Genomic DNA, 19,317 nt, shown 5'->3' on the forward strand with positions numbered 1-19,317 from the left:
ATCAACCAACACCCCCAGATCCTTTTCCTCTGCACAGCTTTCCAGCCACTCTGCCCCAAGCCTGTAGCACTGCATGGGGTTGTTGTGGCCAAAGTGCAGGACCCAGCACATGATAAACTGCAGCGGAGTGACAGTTTAGGAAGCTGCTGCTGCCTTTTGCACATTCCTAGTTCCTGACTGAGACCCAGTTTATTTCTAGATATCCACAGATTCAAAGGGATACTGCACTGTGCCTCTGGGGCAGCCTGCAATGATTCAATGCTTCTCATATATTACATAACCCTAGCACTTGCGCTGCCTTACCATGGAAACCAGAGTTAATTAAAATAGTTAATCAGAGGACTTATCATGGAAGGAAAACCAGGTGGGTATGGAGTTTGGGGGGAAAAAATGCCAATGCACGTCCACGGATAGTACAGCTTCCAGCATAGAGTCCTAAATTTGTTCATACTGAGGTAAAAGGACTTTGGCTTGACGTTTTGCCAGTCAAACCACATAGGAACCTCAGGATCTAAAGCAAAACCATGTAGCTACACTCAAAAAAGCATTAAAACCTCCTAAAAGACAGGCAGGCTATACACGTGACTCTTACAAATTTTGCAGATTTCAGCGTTAGCTCCTCTGCCTTTTGAAAAGCCCAAGTCCTTGTTTATATGCCCATCTGTGTCAATATAACTGTGCATTTACAGGATGCAAAGTAGCAAATTTGCTCTGAGTTAATTAAGAACTATAAACTAAAACTAAATATTGTGCTAATGCATGGGACAAAACAGCAAAGGGAAAGGAGGTAGCAGGCTGTCAGGCACATCAGCATCCCTAAACCATTCTGCAGTGATTCTATAAACCTGGAGAGTAGCACACACACACCGAAACAGCCATCAAATGAAGTCTAGATTGATCAGTACCCCGGGTGCTCTGCAGGATCTGAGGATGTAACTTCCGTATGGAAAGACACCACTGTCCAAGAATCTGTTACTGTGAAGGCATTAATGATTCATGTTATCAGAGCTGTTGGAAAGCTATCTATCCAGCTATTCTGGCTCATGCAGCAGTGTACTAGAAACCCAATGGGGAATGTCTGTGATATGGAGGTCCTGAAGTTTACATCTGAATTAAGAGCAATGCTAAATATGCTCCAAATTCTTCTGGGAAGAACTCCCTCATTCCTTTTTTTATCCTTCCTTCCCTCCAGGATTCAGAGAAGCCCATTTACCATTTTGCTATGAGCTTTCTGTTCTCCCTCCATAGGGATTACTGAAGTATTTACTCATGAAGTCAGTTGTATGCATTTTCTGAGTGGTCTGTTTATAGAAGTAATGCAGGAAATTTTCAGATGATTACTTTGTAATTTGGGAGTTTCAACAATCTATATTTTCATGGCATATACAGTAGCTATCCTGTGGTTCATCCCAGTTCCAATCTTAATCAATACCATCTTTGTAATACTATTTCCCACACGGAAAAGAAAAAACAATTTCACTGGGGACTTGCTTCATGCTCTTCTCACAGGACAAGCCTTTTAGCCCTTTTACCAGCTTTGTTGCCCTCCTCTGGATGCTTTCAAGTACCTTAACATCCTTTTTATATTGTGGAGCCCGGCATATGGAAGACCATATAAAGCAAGTACACACTGCAGTAACAATGTAGTACCTCTGCAGTAGCACTCAGCGATCAATCTGATGAAGGCTTGACCAGGCTAGAAGGCACACACAAGCAGACAGGTTGCAAACTGGCTCTGCTTGGAGATATTTCTAACCTACAATCAGGTGTTCAAGACACTTGCCTATGTTCCTGTACAAGGATTAAGGCAGATTGTTACCTACTTTACAATGAAAATTATTTTCACACCTTTTTGTTGATACCTCATTCAGCTTGCTTTGAGGACACATGTAAATGTAATGTTAGGAACCAAAACAGCTTTCTAAGATCAGCGATAAGAACCAGATGAACAAAGGAAGATTTATCAACCCCTTTGCCAATCAATTGTTTGGAGATACTTGTGGACAAAATACAAACAAAGGCACCTATTATCAGCCAGATGATAAAGGCAGAAATTAAATCTTTGCCTGCTTCATTTCTACCCCTTCAAGAACAGAAAGACCCTTTGCCCTCTGGGAGCAAGGAGAATTCCCGTGTTGAGAGAAATGTGGACATTTGCTCAGGAGACAGGAGAATATGGGAGTACATTCACAGAGCTCACATGAGAACCCCAGCCCACATCGACCCTAGGCAGAAGTCAGGGTCCAAAAAGCAAAAAAGCTCCACTGTGGTGGCAGAGGCACAGGGCTCGCTGCTTGCAAATACTACCAGCTGCTACTGATGGGTCAGCCCCATGTCAAAGGCTGCAGTGAGGTACACCACGGACCAGAGGCCTCTGCTGCACCACGTGAATGCTTTAAATATCAGCTTCAAAAAGGGTAGGGGAAGAAGAGTTAGGACTCTTCTCCCAGAGAGAGGAAACATGAATGCTTTCAGCCTTTAGAGAGAAGTAGCTTGTATGTTCATTGCTACCAAAGAAAGCCTGATTGATTTTGCCCACCTGCACAACAGGACGCTGCCCTTCTGTCTTTGATAGGATTAGGCTTTTTGTTTTACCCTGGACTGCTTTTTAACTTGCTACTTTTGACCATTAAAAGTTCAGTTTTACCCTATAAAGTAGGAAAAAAATGACTGTATGGCAGAAATTTACAGAGCTGAATTTTGTTTTTCAACTTTTTCCATAGTTCCTTCTGCTAGCCATTGCATCAGCAGCCAAGTGCACACTGCCTAAGGTGCTGTCTCCAATACTCAGCATGAATCAAAATGCAGAAACAATAAAGCAGACATTTAACTCTGGCATTCAGGAAAAAGGACAAAGAGCAGCATGGTTAAAAACATTATCTCTTCCCAGTCTCCATAAGGGCACACCTTTCCAAGGATAAAAAAAATTCCCCAATTGTGGATATGAGCAGTGCTCTACCATTTGCTTTTTCCCCCTGTTGTGCACCCAGCCTTCAAAATTCTGCCGCCAGTTGGTCTTTTTAATTTAAAGCATATTCATAAGTAAAGAAGCCTCCCCCCTCCAGGTTCATTAAAGTCCCTGGGTATTTGGAAAGCCCTGCAGCAAGAATTAAATGACAAATATGCCTCTGTATCTGAGCTCTTGATTCACAAATAAATCAAGCTAAACAGGTTTCCAAAATTACCTCTCTACCCTCAAGTCAAAGCTGAACTTTTAACAGTAGTAAGAAATTTTAAAAGTATTTTCTTTTAGTTATTATGGTAGCTCCATGTTACTTAATTTACCTTCAAATTTTTCTTTTTTTTTTTTTAACAACACTGTATGAGCTGCTATTACCTTCTGATAATGAGAGGGACAGAGGGAAATTAAAAGATCCACTACTACACTTGCTGTACACAGTCTCTAGTGTGCATCACCTACCTATTGTTTATTGTCGTTAAAATATACTTGATTTTCACCTGCTTAAAGCTAATAATACTCCTTAATGCTTTAGAGACAAAATGCATTTAAACAATCAGTGTTCATAGCTGAGAAAGCACATGTCATCTTCAGTTTCTAGTTGGTCAAAAAACGTTTAGGACTCCCCAGTTTCTCATTCTCTCACCTGGCAAAGCTCAGGTGTCCAACAACACTTGCACATTTTGTAGGGGCTCTGCTTAAATCACTCAAAGCTGGGTCAATATAAAAACAAAGAAAAACCACCACCACCACCACTCACCCACATGCTTTGCTCACCCCACTGCACTGAAATTCATTCTCTGGGTCTAGTTTTTCATACGAGTACCACAAACAACCATGCCAGTACAACTGAGAAAACACAGAATAAAGCGTACAGAATAGTGTTAAGCTGTGGAGGTGCTGGGGAAGGCTGGACAAGATCTCCTGGCTTGTCCAGTGCAACATGTAATTTAAGAGTGCACAGGTAACCGTGCATGTTTATTCTGACTACCTCCATAAACTTGCAGCTCATCATGTTCTGGGAGCTTAGTGCTCTGAAGATTCTACAGAACAAATCTGCTTCATCCACCTTGAGGCACTCCCTTGACAGTATGGGAATAATTCAAGGACTTCAAAAGTGAGCATTTAGTAACTCCTCTAGGACCTGGCCTGCACCCATCATCAGACATCTGAGTCATTCCATCACCTGTTCACTTGATTCAAAAAAAAAAAAAAGGACTGATATTGCCAAGAGGCAATTTTAGCCTTTCCATTTCCAAACTCTTTGTAATTGTTAATTTCCAATAGATGCATTTCCAGGTATGCATTTGATTTATATCCAACATAATCAACACAAGTGTAACAGTAACTAGCTAACCACTAATTCAAAGCTTATGCCAAGCTACACTAGCTGAAAGGTAGAATCCAATTCAGAACAAGTAAGAAGTGTAAAAAGGCAATTTTGTATTTGACCTAATGTAGTAATACCCAATTAACATTTTACCATTTTCAAAGCAGTAAGTTTATCAAAGGTCAGCAATGGGCATTTTTGACAGAGTTCTGAGAGCCTTGGCTCAGATCAGCATGACCTGATTTTTACTCTGTGGTGATCTTGTCAAGGGCCCTTTCCCCCCATCTCAATCCTTAATAATGATCTAGAAATATGAAGCAGATAGAAAAACAAGCACAGTACCCGTCTAACACCTATACTAAGCATAATACACCTGATACAGGTAAAGCACTCTTTGAGAAGGTCCTGATTTTTTTCATCCTTTCTAGGATGTTATAGAAGGCAAACATATCCCTGCATCTAAAATTTTATTCTCCATTTCTAGGAAAACAAAATGCCTTGAAGTACGTTATGCTTTAGAAGACCCCTAAACATCTAGCTTTTCACAAGTTTAATCTCTAAAAGATTTGTGGAGAATATATTCTATGCAAGTAGCAGAATTGACTATCTGTCCTGTTGGGCAATTAGCTGGCCTTAGGATAACCCACAATGTGTCATATAGTCTGCTTAATTTTAATACTCCTAATGCTTATTTTTGCAGGAACTGTTAATTCAGACTGATTGAACATGCAGAATATTTTATGTTCTTTTACTATTTTCAGAAGAAACACCAAGGATCTGATTACGTTATTCTTACTTGTAAGGGGTTATACCTTCCACAGTAATAGGTGTAGTAATACTGAAGGAACTTGGGGAATTCTTGTGTTCAATGTAGCTAAGAAAGCATCTGATTCAAACCTGGATTGACCTTTGATACCTTAGTATACCACAGAAATGCGGTCCAATAAATGTAAAGTATTTAGAGGTAGGATTTTGTCAACAGTTTAGATATCCACCCCTTGGAAAACCCTGTAACTCTTGAAGATGGTGAAGGCACAAGTAGGAGCGTATCCAGTGAAGAGTGTTGACAGCAAGTCTGTATAGGTTTCAGGACAGCTCATAATACCTGTAGCATCAGCAGCTGGAGCTGAACAAAATGACACTGTTTGCAAAGATATAGGCCGCACCACACAAACACATAGGTGTTTCCTATACATAGTCTCATTGAAATCAGATCACTTATGTAAGTAGCTGTGTATCTGCAAGGTTGGGGCTGTAATATGCTGTGGGAAATAGCATCTTGGCCTCTTTCATTTTAAGAAAGAGGTGCCTTTCTTATGCTACTTCTGACAGCAAGAACCCGTGTGACAGACATTAAACACCACATACCGAGGGAGTAGTAGTAAGTGCCAGAAAGGGTTCATTTAAACAATAAATTGCTTATTTGTAAGCAAACAAGGCAAATTCACAGTTTAAGCAACTGCTTTGGAATACAAACTAAAGTGAACTCATAAAGTTGTCGGTACCCTGTAAAATAGAGCTCTATAATGCTGTTGAGCTGTGAGTATAAACTATGTAGGAATCACTGCCCTGGCATGCATTACATATGCATATGAGTATCTGCCTTAAGGTAAAACAGGAGTTTAATGACAGGGGTGGGTAGATAGCTGTATATTTTTGGAGAAAAATTCTGAAGGTCAAAATGGAACATAACTGGAGTGAGGGTGGAAAGAACAAGCAAATCACAGAAACAGGAAACAGTAGGGCAGAAGACAGCCTTAGAACATAAGGCACACAACAGCTGCATGCAAATGGACCAATGGTTTATGAACTCCAAATTACACGGAGAAGAATGAGTTTGCAGTATTTTTAATCTCTAAAAGAGTGTAATTCTGCACCTGCTGGCAAGATGCACGCTGGACACCAAGGCTGGTAATAAATTCATTGTGCACAGGGTTTGAGACATGACAGCCAGTTTGTATTACAATTTCCTACCTTCCTAGTTCTGGCAGAGAAATAAGGAAACTCATTTGCTTTGCATTATCATGGTCATGCTGACATTTATTTACCTAAAGGGAAGAAGGGAGAAGATAAATTCAAGGTAGGGAGTCCCATATCACCTACCAGCTCCTCATTCAAGACAGAGATCTTTGAGCCTGGTAGAGCTCATGATAGGTTACGCTCCTTCCAGAACACTAGTAGGGTCTAAAGGAAGGCTGCTCTCTTTTAGGATACCAGGATGCTTCTGACCTACCACAGCAAGTGGCTGGTTACAGCCAAACTTAAACATAAGAATTAAAGACTGTCAATCATATTTTTTTCAGTCATGTCATACTGGGCACAAATTTTCCATGTTGCATTTGTAGTAACAGAAATATTCCTGCATGGTTTTCTATACCACTTTGTAAAGAGTGTTTCAGGTTGGAGACAAATTCTGTTTGGCCTGTTCATATCGCCAGTGACCGGGAGAGGATGCCATACAACGCACAGCAACTTAATCTTGGACTCAGGACAAGGCATTAGCTCCAGGGATGTATGTGCCTGAGAGCAATGTTAAAGAAAAGCTTGAGCTGTGCACTAACCACCATTAAAATTAGACTCATGAGAGGGGAACTTTAGCTTTTCTACCTGCAAAATTAGTGATGTAAGATCAAAGGCTGACAAGATTTCTTAGAGCATTAAATCTTGTCTCCTAATATTCAGGACAAGCCACATTGCATAATTCACTTCCAAAACTGTTCTGTTTTCACATCATGTATGTATCAGTCTCTAGCATACCCTGCTTTGAGCAGGGGTGTAGAACTGAAAAAATACCCAGAGGACCATTTCAACCTCAAGTGTTCTGTGATTATATGATTAGAGTTTGGCCCTGAGATACCAGATCTCAATTTCTTCTTCAAATCAGCCATGACTTTACGTTACTCAAATATTAGAATTTGGAAAATGAGAAACAAGCTATCTGAAATGCTTAAAATTCCTCTTTTTTTGACTATCACAGCATATTGAGATACAGTAGAACATTCACCAGCCTGCTTATCCACCTCCTACTCAGACATAACTGCAGCACATCTCAACTCCATACAAATATCAGAAACATACTGCTAAATTCATCCTGCTCTGGAGACTGCATTCTACTTGTAACTTTACTCCCATTTACCCTGTCCTTGGTACCATCCCTAAGGTGGTTGTTGTGTTTTGTTGTTTTTTTTTTGGTTGGTTGGTTAGTTTGTTTTTCAAGTTTTTATTAAGTGAATTTTCTTCAAAAGACTGCAGTCTCCTGATCATCTCAGGCCATCACAAATGGAAGATCCTACCTTGAGATCAGCTGTTACTGAACATTACTGTGATGGAACCCTCTGAACAACACCAGGCACAGCCTTCAAAACACTTCACATTTCCCCCTCCACCCCCCAGCACAAGACAAATAAAAGGGCAACACAATAACATCATACAGTCACACCTTGGTTGGAAGGGACTTCAGGAGGTCATCTAGTCCAATCTTCTGCAGAAAACAGGTCCAGTTAGGGAAGGCAGCTCAAAATTATCCAGTCAAATTTTGACATCCTGAAGGATACGTAGATCCCAGTCTCTCTGATTACCAAGAATGACTACCCTCATGATGTGCCAGTGCCATTGCAAGCATCACTGCTTCCTTCTGGATGGATTCAGAACGGCCCTACTAGATTTTGGTAAGAACCTAGAATCCTTTTTACAATCAAGTGGAAAGACTGATGTTGAAACTAGATCTTCCAAAATGCAACTATACTGAAACTCCACGCGGTTGCAACAGAAGACTGTCCCTATGCTGCCTTTTCCAAACCTCATAGCTCCACCACACTCTTTATTTAAATTGGCCATTATTGCTTGTAATTAGACTCAATCTATACTGCTGAAATTGAAATAACAGTAAAGAAGGTATTCAGGGGAGAACTGAAGACAGCGAAGGAAAACATCTGAAAGTTTCCTTTCTTCAAGGCAATCCACTAGACCTTCAATTTGATGGGTACTGAGAGCAACCCCCAAGCCCCTTCTGCACCTACCCACCCAGCTGTAACTCAAATAATGTAAAAAAATCTCCTGTGAAGTTCTTGTTCCTAATACATTTAAGAAAGCTTAATATTATTTGGTAACTTGTTCTTCATATTTCTCTTTGCCCTTTCTGCTTCCACTCTTAGTATTATTGTATTAGAGAAACTGAGAGGTCTTCATGACAGGACAAAGTAACAGTAAGATAAAGCACTGTGTATTAAAGTACATATCAGATATTTCTGCTGAGAATCTGGATGATGTATTTTTTCCTTTTCATATCGATTTTTTTTTTAAGCCTTGCTACTCATACAATAATTTGTTTTGTTTTTCTTCTAAGACTACCGTTTTCATGTTTCTGCTTCCTATACCAGACAGTACCAAAGCAAACTGAACACTAACGGCTGGGGAATAAGGAAACTACCAAGGTGAGATTTAACTTCCCTTCTTTTCTTTGCTGAATGTTGCAGCCCAGGGGCATGGCATGTTTCACTGGCATCCTGTGGATTGCACCACCCTCAAAGTAATACTCTGCAAGGTACCTGGAAAAGCTCTCCTCTTTCAAATGCAAGAATTTCTCATTTCAGGTCTTGCTGTTGTCTCAACAAAGTGTGGTGGGTTTATGTGGCAAGGTTTTGGTAGTGGGGGGTAGCATCTGTGCGAAGAAACCAGAAGCTGCCCCATGTTAGATAAGGGCCAGTTTCAGCCAGCTTCAAAGGGACCTGCCTCTGCCCAGAGCCAAGTCAGTAAGCCATGTTGTTTGCACCTCTGTGAGAACAGATTTAAGAAAGGGAAAAATAAAAATGCTCCACAATAACAGCTGGGAGAATGAGCGAGAACCAGCCCTGCAGACCCCAAAGTGAGTGCAGCAGGAGGGCAGGAGATGCTCCAGGCACGCAGCAGCAGTTCCCCTGCAGCCTGTGGAGAGGCCCCTGGTGGAGCAGGCTGTCCCCCTGCAGCCCATGGGTCCCACACGGAGCAGATCTCCACGCTGCAGCCCGTGGAGGAGCCCCCGGTGGAGCAGGTGGATGTGGCCTGGAGGAGGCTGCGGCCCATGGAGAGCCCCTGCAGGAGCAGGCCCCGGGCCGGAGCTGCAGCCCATGGAGAGGAGCCCACGCAGGAGCAGGGGTCTGGGGGTACCCGCCGCCCACTGAGGACCCACCGCCCATGGGGGACCTGTGCTGGAGCAGTTTGCTCCTGGGGGATGGATGGACCCCGTGGTACGGAGCCATATCTGGAGCAGTTCTTGAAGAACTGCTGCCTGTTGGATGCCACCACAGGATCAGTTCGGGAAGGACTGTATCCTATATGAGGGATCCCATGTTGGAGCAGGGGCACAGAGTGACCATGAAGAAGTGGCGGAGACAAAGTGCTATATACTGACCGCAGACCTCATTCCCCTGCACCACTCGGGGGTGGATCGGAGGGGAAGGTGTTTTTAGTTTCTTTTTAACTTCTCACAGCTCCAGCTTGTAATAATAGCCATCAAATTCCTCCAGTCTTCCTACACTGAGTTTGTTTCGCCCGTGATAATTGTTGAGTGATCACCCCGTACTTGTCTCAGCCCTTGAGCCATTTTCATCGTATTTTCTACCCCTTTGCCTTTGAGGAGGGGGAGTGAGAGAGTGGTTGTGGTGGAGCTTGGTTGCCCACCTGATTAAAACCACCACACTAAGGCATTCCCTAACAAAACCTTAATTCTATTGACTAAAATATATTTTCATCTGATAAAACTACATAGGAGTCCCTAGTGATGCCTTTGGGAACACTGAAGCAGCCCTAACTACATTACAATCATCCCCTGTCATTACTCACCAGCTTTTTAATAAAGAAAGTTATTTCCATATCTTATTGGCATTTCAATTCTTACCCAGGCAGGTATAGGAAGCAAGCTCTGTTATATGCCCTACATCCCTTTAACTGCATGGAAACCTTTGAACACAGACGTCCACAAATAAGGTATTGGAGCATTAGATGTGCAACATTCCATCAGCATATAGTAGGTGCTGCCATAGTTGTTGGGCATGTGTGCAGATTTTCTACCAAAATTCTTTCTCTTGCAGCCCCTCAAGAAATTAAGGTCTACTTTCAAGAGCAGATATTACACATTTGACATTTGGTTGCAACACTACAATTTGTTAGTTTTTTCTCTTTTTTTTTTTGATTGGGGGGGAGGTTGGGAGAAGGAAGGTGTTTTTTCAGTTTATTCAGTTATTCTGCTAGTTCTTAATTGCACACAGCTTCAACAGTTTTTCCAAAATCACATCCTCCATGAGGCACACGATGGACATGATGGTCTTTTAGAAGTAGGACAAGCATGGCAATCTCAAAAGAAAAGCAACAGCCACACATGAGCGAAACCCTCTTACTACTGTTAACAGGGCCTGGGTAATGCACCAGTAGGCACTAAATATACAGAGGTCACCAGTGACTGAATGCATTTCTTGGTATTTGATTAGCTTTATTCCTTGTATAGCACCGCAGCACACATTTCAATTGTTCAGGTCCATGGTGAAAGCAGAGATCAAGCAAAGTGAGTGAGGTGGAGTAAAGAATGGTTTAAGTTTTCTGTGATCAGGAAGTGGAAAGGTACATGCAGAATAGTATCCCAGCTATTTCTACTGCAATTTCAGATTCCAGAAAAGTTCTCATCTTCATAAATATTTATTTTAGATTTACTTAGTTACAGAAGACAATCACTGACTGCCTGTGATTAATAAATCCAATGCATCCAATTCTTGAAAGACCTACCCTGCAGGGTATACAAGAACAAACTCCCTGCACAGCAATAAGGTGTACAGACTGCTGCTAAGTAAATAGAAGCAATGTACTATTCATTCTCTTCACTCTCCTGTTCAGTAAATCAGACAAACAAGCAAAAAGTCAATGTTTAAGAGAACTTTTTAATTATTCAGACCACACAGTAGCTTTTCTCCTTGGGTGATGATAAAGATAATACAAGAATAATGTTCATGTCCTTATTAAAGTTTTTAGAGCCTGATCCTAATGAGGATCTTGCAGCAAATGCAATCCCCCAGCAGGGACAGTAAGCGACTAGAACCCTATCCTGTCACTTCGTATCCCACAAGTATCCATCTTCAGCAGTTTTTACATCTGCAGTTCAGCAGGTCTTTCTTTCCATCCAGATCTGCATAGCCTGTCAATTATGTCATATACAAAAAGTCCTCAATACACATATACATATCTATAATTTTCTTCCTCTTATGAGTACAGTCTACATTTGTCTCAAGGAAATGGTGATGTCATAGGGCTAACAATATTTTACTTTGCGATCATGACAAAGACAGAGCAATCACACAGCTGGTTACCAAAGCTCAGCCAGCAAGCAGACGCTTTCTAAGTGACCATAATTGAATTATGTTCAGTTGAGAAGTAATACCCATATTTTCAGGAAATAAGTTGTAAAGGAGGTGAAAAAGAATATTTGTAACAAATAAGGCATCGTCTCCAGCTAGAGATCAAAGCTAACAGTGGATCAGCATTCATTTCATCAGGTCCCTGGATGAGATTTTCCTCTGCTCTGCTTACAGCATAGCAGAAGTCCTACAACTTTGCACATGACGTGGAGCCATTTTGCCTTTCACCAATGTGACTAGCAATACAGGTTGAAAACAAAATGAGTTGTTTTTCCGTCTCAGATTGTTAGGATACAGAAAACATTTATTTCAGCCTCCTATCATAAATGGTTACCTAAGGTATTAGAAAACCCTTTAAATTAAGTTGGTCTCATTAGCACATAAGGTAAGGGACAGTGACAACTTCATAGAGCATCAGGTACAAGCTTTCACAGCTGAATCAGAAAGTCAGCAACATTCTTACCTGAACACTAAAGCTAAGGATACTCCCTTTTTTCATGATGGGAGCAATAAACTCCACTAAAACAGAAATGGCTACTGAATCCTATCTAAACCTCTCACTAACGCAAACAACTGATAGAAACATGCATAACAACACACAAAGACCTCTTAGCTTTAACTGTCTTTTATTTACCACAGATGTGCAGTGCTTTGACTGTGTGGTGGTTAAAGATGTAACATGCAGCCAGTTGGAAAGCACGGACAGATATTCCCTATCCATCTCCAAATGGGATTACAAGCTCTTGTTTCCCTTCTTTAAATAAGATTGGATAGTTGCAGATAATTAGGTTAGAAGGCAGTCAACGAATACTCTCCAGAAAAGTTTGAATCTTGTAATATTGATCTACACTGTACTTGCTTCTACATAAATTAGGCACTACAAAGTAGATGGCATAATACAATATGTAAAAAGTTTAAATCAAATATACTTCATTTCCACACATAAAGGGGCAGGAAGTGGGGACAGGAACAAGTAGAGAAATCATAATAAGTTTTGTATGAGATCAATAGTTTGTTCCTATACTTACGGACAGTGCAGCTCAGAGGCTGTATGTGTCCAGCCTTCTTACACTTCTCTCTTTGCAAATACTTCCAAAAAAAACACCTGTGGGAGGTATGCACATCTCACATCTTCAGATATGTAGGATGATCTCAGAGGTGAGACTACTCAGGAAAAACAGCACAAGGCATCTAAACCAAGAACATTCCCAGAAGACCCCACAGCAAAGTTTCCTAGAAGTCAGATGTTCTGGAAAGGTTAATGAAAACAGAACTTTTTTCCCCATCCAAGACAGAGGAAAGGGAACAAAAGGTTCTCTTCAGCTTTATTTTGTCGTGTTACAGACACACAAGCAAGGACAAAGAAGGACAAGGCTGACATAAATCTGCCATTCTGCCTCCAGTAGAGGCACAAGAGATATCAACCAGTGATGTGAATACTGATTACTTTAAATGGAAGGAAAAAGGAAGGACAAAGGAGTGAACAACTTGGAATAAGACAAGGATTACAAGCTTTGAAGCAGATGGGTCTATAGTACTGTGTGAAAATGCAGAGCAGAACTCACTGAGCCCAATTCTTCTTGCATCTCTTTGTCCAAACCTCAACACAGAAGCACAGAGTCAAGCCAAGATCATCCCTTATTTGAAACACTTAACAAATCAGATCAAAACTACCAAATATCAGAGACCTGTAACTCTGTTGGCTAATGCCTCATTGTTGTTTTCTTTTCCTCAAGACTTCAATTATTTGCTAATTGCTCCTGGGAAATCTGCGTCCTAGTTTTCTAAGGAAACACAAAACTTCATAATTACATAAAACTGACTAATTCATGGTTGAAGGAACAAACCTCACAAAAAAAAGTTTTAAATGATAAACAATGGTAAACAAGTAGGAACTAACAGCATAAAGATTAGAAAGAGGAAATTATTATTCAAAGCAGTAATAGAAATGGATACAAAATATAAAATGATTTACATCACTTTGGGTCCACTATGACTTTACTTTGATTTTGAAGTATGCTTTATTCCTTAAATCAGGAGACAGCACACTTCTCCACGTAGACTGATATGGATTTTCATTAAAATTGTTATGCTTTCATATGCCCTCCTCTACAGACTGTTTATAAAAAAAGAAAACAAAACTAGTTCACAAACTTCATCATTTTAACTGTTGGATATTATGTATAGTTCGGGGCTTCACAGTATGAAAAGAACATTAAGATACTTGAAAGCATCCAGAGGAGGGCAACAAAGCTAGTAAAAGGGCTAGAAGGCTTGTCCTGTAAGGAGAGGCTGAGGACACTTGGGCTGCATAGTCCGGAGAAAAGAAAGCTTAGAGACAACCTCATTGCTCTCTACTACTTCCTGAGGAGGGGAAGCAGAGAGGGAGGTGCCATTCTCTGCTGAAAAGCAAATTAAATTTCTAACTGCTTAGCAATAGTAATTAGTGGGGAAAAAAATCTGGCATGGAAGACAAGAAGGCCTAACTGCTGCACTGGTTAAGCTGTTTGGAAGCAGGAATGACAGACAGAAAGACTGCATGCAATGTAGTCGAGTTTCCCTTGGTGATAACAAAGGCCTCGACATTGTCTTGCAGCAAAAGCAGGAAATGACCACTCTAGGGTCTCCTTTATGCAGTAGGACTGGCACTGTGGGATGAACAGAACACTAGGCTCACGTGGCTGATGTTCATATGATTTCTGGTTGTACAAGTGTTTAAAAGGAATCAGTTCATGACACCCCTTGGCAGACTCCTTGTCGAACCACTAATAGAGGTAAGACTGTCCAATTTATTATTCATTAATGTCTTTATATTTAAGAACAAAAATACGCTTACTTACCTCAGGCAGCGCGATAAGAATTCGCCAACATTATATTTGTGTTTCACAGCAGCTGCACGATGCCTTCAGCACAAAGATCACTCCAAAGTACCTCCCCAGTAGGAAGTCAGATACTCACAAAACCAGCTTTATTTACACAGGAAAATCTAGCTCTACAGTCTTACCGCGAAAGGGACTAAAAGCAGAAAGAAGCTTTAAGGAACTTCAATCAAGGTAGAACTGTCTTCGTGGCAAAGTGTGGCAATGCCTTTTTTTTTTTTTAATTAAAAACTAGCTGTTCACGATGTTGGCTTAAGAATAAAAATCATTAAACTATTTGCTGAGCAAGACAGAACTACTTAAAAAGAGATCTGCCATAGCTTTTGTGAAATATAAAGTGTCTTTCATGAGGTGTCACTCATTTACCAAGAAGTAATCATGCCTGTACATTTTAAAAAGCTTTTTTTTTTTTGACCTGACAACATAACAATTCACTTGCTGACACTGTGAAATGAACAGCTCAGAATGGAGAGGGCAGTCTACAGACTGGGTCACAGCTGTACTTACAAGCAGAAACCAGAGGAAGCCCTGTTAGATATTGATCCAAATCAGTCAAATTAAACCATAAAACAAGACCATTATCTAATAAAAGTCTTCTGGAGAACCCACAGCTGAGCTTTTAGAAGTGAAACCATTCTCAGCATTAGATAAAAAGACACCTTCATCAACTACCATGAGGAGGAGTCTCTATCTGAGCCCAGATAATTCTGGGAACTCACATAGGTAGTGGGATCATGCACACCCATGGGTGTGCACCATCTAGCTTATCTGAGTCAGCTCTGGTGGAATTGAAAGCTCAGGAAAGGCCCCACACCTTGGTAATCTTCCTCTGGTGACCAGGTGCCAGTTCTAGCTCAGCCTTCCTAAGCAGCTCCCAGACTTTTCTGACTGCTGGGAAAGCATCACCACCTCAAGGTGGAACAAGGCCCCCAAAGGATAGTTGCACTCAAAGAGTTACAGTCAATGGCTCAACATCCAGGTAGAGACCAGTGATGAGTGGAGTTCCTCAGGGGACAGTGAAACCACAGACTTGTTATCCTTGCCCACGAAAGAGAGGTTGGAACTAGATGATCCTTAAGGGTTTCTTCCAACCCAGGGTATTTTATGAAGACATATGAAGGCAGAAAGGACTGAAGCCTAGCAACACTGTAAGAGGTGATATGAGCATGAGCTTTAAAGTATGAACATGCTTTAAAACAAACCATCCCACAGCCCCTAGATGCACAACCCTAAGAGTTATCTGGATTGCCCCCCAGGTAGTTTTAAGTTTATGTTTTAAAATGGATAGCAAGGCTAAGAGACAAGTTTGGTTTCAGGACTCCTCAAACACAGCAAGGTAACAACAAGCAGAGAGATTATGTTTACTTTAGGATGTTTATTTCCCTCGATTTTAGCCTAGTTTTGTTATATTTAAACAAGCCTAATCACAGGTTGAATGCAGATGCACAGAAAATTAACATCACAGACCACAGAAGATGCAAAACGCACTCCATATCAACACTGTATTCAGATTTGCTTCAAGTGTTCAGCATTATAGCAAAACTGCCAGAAAAACAACAACAACAAAATACCATTATTTACTATTATCTCACAGAGGTGCAACTGACATCGCTCGTGACTTGGCTCTGGCCAGTGGCAGGTCCCTTTGAAGCCAGCTGAAACTGGCCCTTATCTAACATGGGGCAGCCTCTGGACTCCTTCCACACACACACACTTGGCATTTACAATACAAGTTGGTAGTTATCATTTTTGTCAGAAATGGCACTATTCCATCCTGGTTATCTCTGCTTTTGAGCCAGGACAATACACTGGAGGCCAAAGACAATAAACACCAGGAATTAGGTGTGACATAAGTTTTCAGTCACGTGAGAAGAAACACCACATTTCAAGGTTGACCACAGAGTAACAGTTCTCCAAGCCCACAAAGTTACTGAAAACCTCAATACCTTCAGAGCATATGATACTATTTTTGAGTTTGCTACTTGTCCTTTTATGCTCTTGTACAGTTATGCATCTACAGAGGAGGCAGAGCACCTGGATTTTCAATCTTGTGGGGTAGAAACACAAAATTCAAAGTATATTATTGAACATTCACCTAAAGGCTAAGCCTCCCCAGTCTATGTGAACTAAATCCTTTTCCCCTCTTCCCCCAGCCCCTCAGTTCCTTACCTCTTTTCCAAAGCTGACTACAGTATCTCTGAAGAGCAGGCAGCCTGTAAGCCTGCACGTACAGAACAACCTCTAGTTATCAAATAGATTACTACAGATCATATAGGCAACAGTAACTTCTCTCAGCAGCCAGACCATGAGATTTCTCTCTCTGTGAGAAACTCAAGGACACTTGTGACAAAGTCCAGTGCATTTTAACATCTACGAAGGATAACAAGTACTGACAGCACTCACAGTTAAAAATAAATAAATAAGATTTGAAAGGAAATATATTTTAAGTATAGTTAGAACATTAAAAGCTAGGCCATCTTGTGCCTCTTGAAGGAAGAAGATACTGAAAAGTCACTGCCCCTGCCTCAGCTAACACCCTCACCTCACACACTAACATTAAAAGCAGCATTTTTGTGATGCTTTACCTTCTGCTTCTCAAGGTGGGCAGAGGCTACAACACCCTACTCACCAGACTGCAGCCACCTCCTAGAAGATATGCACAATTCCTCAAACCATGGTGTGAGCAAAATGAAAACAACCTCTTGCACCCCCTAAGTAAGAGAGGTGCAGATGCAGTCCCCCCAGCCTCAAGAACACAAGGTCTTCAGCCACTCTCCTTGAATGTGGGGTCCCTAAGATCACTGACTCCCACAGCCATATGGTTTCTGGCAGGTGAACATCATTTACCATCATTGCGATAAGTGTTGCTCACTCTATAGATGAGCTTGCTTCCACAGCTGCACCATCTCTGTTCCCTCTCCTGCCTGGGCTCTGGGCCCATGGCCCCCACCTGTGTCCTGAGGGCAGGCTTCACAGCTTCTTCCTTCAGGTAACTGCCAGCTTTGACCCAAGCAAAATGTTGTGTCCTCCCTTCCCTGGTATCACAGTTATTGAAGGACGAAAATGCGATGAGAGTAATACAGCAGACAAGCCTCCCAGGCAGAGAGTGCTCTGCCACATGCCAGTGGAAAATAAATAAATAAATAAATAAATAAAGTGAAAGTTCTCTGTGGGTTTTTCTACTTCACTGTGCTCTGAACTAAACAGAGCTCTTAAAATGCCTTAATGTGTGGCAATAAAATCAGTGGTTTTGGCAGCTTCAGCCACGAGTTTTTCCTCTGAAATGGCTAAGATGTAAAGTACAAGCTCCAGGGGAAAAATTTTTGTTCATTTGATTTTGACATAGCTCACATTTAGTGTAAACTTCTGAGGAATAAGACCTTTCCATACTTTCTCCCTGTGGGTGCATGCCGAACACAGTACTCCCTAGACAGCTTTCCTAACCCTTTCTTGACATCTAAAAGAAATGTTTCCTAACGTTTGATAACTGGCTGGACATTGGAGGACTTCTCCCATTTCGTGATATGGGTCTTTTTTGCACAAGCTGCTCATCTCTTGTGATAACTTACATGAAAGAATTTACTACCATTATAATCATTTCCTACTTGAGGGCTATAAATCAGATGCGCTCTCATAGTAAAGATCGCCTTTTTCAACCTCTTTTCATTCATGCTTGAATATCACTAGACTGTAAGAAGAGTTTGTGTGTGGCTTTTAGGCAGCAAGTACATTTGGCAGCAAGTACATTTAGCAGCAAGTAGATATCAACATATTGTGCTTTAATATGTAAAGTTGTTCAGGCGCTGCAATAGTAAAGTGATTTATAAGATGAAAAATTATTATAAATAAACTCTAGTGAATACACACCATGGATTTATCCATAGAAAGGGGTAATTTATCCATAGAAAGGGGTAATGAGAGACTGTCTCCTACAGCTATAGAATATATAGAATATAGTTCTTTTAAGAGGAAAACATGATTTCTATTATAGCCCATCTAGTGCAACTGAAACCTGAACTCTGGTATCCTATCAGAGAATCAAACAAAAACTGTCCTTATTTGCAAATCCATCATTCCTGTGACTTCACAGGGAACAGGACTGCTACAGAATGAGATCATGCTAACAAATTATATTGAGTCATTTAACATCCAAATGTAATTCTCTGAAGAACAGATTCCACCCAGACAGTGTATTTATATGTCCTTTCATTCAAAATGCCTTTGGAGGTCAGTGTATTCAATACAATCAAAAGTGAAAAGCCCATTTACAAGAAGAATATTCAAATATTAAATACCCATAGTGCTAAGGAAGTGCCTGGATCGAGGGTTTAACTTTAGATCTGCCTCTGGTTAGAAAGCCATTACTCTGAAAGAGTAGAAAAATAACTGACCTACAGTGAAAGCAAGTAGTCTTGGGAAATACATTTCAAAGAGCCCAAGGACACAAATTATCAACATAAAACAGACAAAAAACAAACAAACAAACAAAACAAACAAAAGCGCTTTCAAGTGTATCAGTCAGAACAGTCTTAGAAAATTTGTGGGGTTTTTTGTTTGGTTGTTTTATTATTATTATTATCATCATCATTTTTAATGAATTGCCTCTCTTTTCTATCTCTACAGGTTACCTTATTGCACTGGAAAGCAAACCTTTAAAATTTCCAAAATAGAAGATAAACCACCATGCCTGCCATTAGTTAGAGCTTCTGTCAATGTAAACTGCAATTGTGGTTGAATTCAAAGCAAAGGAGAAAAGTAACCTTAGGA

At 40.8% G+C, this 19,317-nt stretch overlaps 1 long non-coding RNA gene across 1 annotated transcript in view; it reads right to left on the minus strand.

The window, feature by feature from the left end:
• Positions 1 to 18,040, minus strand: part of LOC136790748 (uncharacterized) — a 58,247-nt gene extending 40,207 nt beyond the window's left edge. Inside the window, exon 1 of the long non-coding RNA XR_010831259.1 lies at positions 17,180 to 18,040. This is a non-coding gene — a long non-coding RNA (uncharacterized lncRNA). The remainder of the gene's footprint in view (positions 1 to 17,179) is intronic.
• Positions 18,041 to 19,317: the final 1,277 nt, after the last annotated feature.

The sequence above is a fragment of the Anser cygnoides genome, chromosome 4 (genome assembly GCF_040182565.1).
Source record: "Anser cygnoides isolate HZ-2024a breed goose chromosome 4, Taihu_goose_T2T_genome, whole genome shotgun sequence".
Classification (NCBI taxonomy): Eukaryota; Metazoa; Chordata; class Aves; order Anseriformes; family Anatidae; genus Anser; species Anser cygnoides.